Source organism: Aplysia californica, unplaced genomic scaffold, assembly GCF_000002075.1.
Source record: "Aplysia californica isolate F4 #8 unplaced genomic scaffold, AplCal3.0 scaffold00060, whole genome shotgun sequence".
Lineage (NCBI taxonomy): Eukaryota > Metazoa > Mollusca > Gastropoda > Aplysiida > Aplysiidae > Aplysia > Aplysia californica.
In genome coordinates, this window is record NW_004797330.1 from 1,506,070 (window position 1) to 1,507,773 (window position 1,704).

The 1,704-nt window shown below is 40.6% G+C and overlaps 1 protein-coding gene across 1 annotated transcript in view; it reads left to right on the top strand.

The window, feature by feature from the left end:
• Positions 1-650: 650 nt before the first annotated feature.
• The window catches only part of LOC101858610 (beta,beta-carotene 15,15'-dioxygenase), a gene marked incomplete in the record, with an annotated part of 14,262 nt that continues 13,208 nt past the window's right edge, over positions 651-1,704 (top strand). The window contains 1 exon segment of the mRNA XM_013079700.2: positions 651-982.

The window sequence follows — 1,704 nt, forward strand, 5'->3', positions numbered from 1 at the left end:
CCCCCCTACCGAGCAGGACTATTTCAAGTCTTAAGTCAGAAACAACGTTACTGTAGAGGAAATGTGTGCCACCACATCCCGCAGCCCTTTCCCCCTCCCACACCTTTTCTCTCTATCGATCTCTATCTCACTCACTTTCTCTCTCTTCAAACCATCTCTTCTGCCCTACTCCTCTGCCACCCTTCCATACATTCTCTCGTAATCTTCTACCCCCCTCTCCCCACCCTTCGTCTTGTCACTGGTATAAGTTACTGGGTCATGTTATCATTCTTAAAACTCAAACGAAAGCAAAAAAGAACAAAAATAAGTTAACCCGCTATTGGTTCGAAAAGAAGTAAGTGAGTGAGTGAGTGTTTGTGTGTGTGTGTGTGTGTGTGTGTGTGTGTGTGTATGTGTGTGTGTTTGTTGTGAGTGTGTTTATGTGTGTGTGTGAGTGTGAGTGTATGTGAGTGTGTTGGGGAGGGGGGGGTGGAAGTGGGAGAGGGGGTATACTTCACATTTACCTCTATGTCTATAGTATCTGTTCGGGTGGTTGATGGACGCATCCGTTTTTGTTTTTTTTTTTGTTCTTTTTTGTTCTTTTTTTTGGTTCTTTTTATTCTTTCACTTTGTCTGCCTTGTTTTCTCCCTTCTCAAAATATCCATTGTCTCACTGACTAGCTTCTCTTTACTCAACCGGTACACCTCCAAGTCCCTTCGTTTGTGCTGGTTTCACAAGAACGACTAGTCGAGTATATTGTATTCGAATCTGTAGTCGAAGAAACCATAACGTGTTTTTGATCTTTGACCACCCCCTGCACACCCAGATAACAACGGATCAAGCAGCTTTAGTGGCAGATCTTCCCTGTGTATTACAAACTATATAAAAATCCGCCCGAGTGCGGACAGCTCAGTTTTCCAGCTGTGTTGGAAATTCAGAAGCCAGTCTCTGAGCGCTTGTTTTTCCACGTCTTTTATTACGCCAGCAGGTTGAACGTTACAGGTAGGTTTTATTTTAGTTTCAAGTTCAGAAGATAAAGGTAGTCAAGAACCTAACAGTAGTAATGTATTTGTTGGCCTGGTTAAGTGAAGGTTCTCCTGTTCCTGTATATCTACACACTGTTTACTTCTTGGCGCTAATGCATTGCTTGTCAACCTTTTTTGTTATAGCCAAAGCTTATTTTTGACATTTTTAAGAGACGTAATTTTGTATACAGCCAACCAACCTAATTATAGCACAAAACGTAGATCTATTTCCAATTATGTTACTACCCGGGAGACCCCACCACTTACAAAAATAAATAAAAATATCCTACAACTGCAAGTGACAAGCACGGCATTAATGTCACTGTACAGTAGCTGTAATTTGTAATTACATTTTTTAGTTCACTGAGTGAAGTGATGATGGTTTTTCAATTAATTAATTAATCCGATATTTTTTGTATTATGTTTTGTGGGGAGGGGGGGGGGTTCGTAATCTACGTAAAATGCGGTAGGTGTGTATGTCTAAATGCATACGAAATTTTGCTTGTGAGAATGTTGATAAAACATGACACCAGCATGGGACGATTCGGTTCGTAAATTTTAATAATTTCATATCTACCTTAGGCAGTTCGGAATCTTAGAAATCTATCTCTGTTAGCATGCAATATACGAATACATAAAAGAGGCCTAACACACACACACACACACACACACACACACACACACACACACACACACACA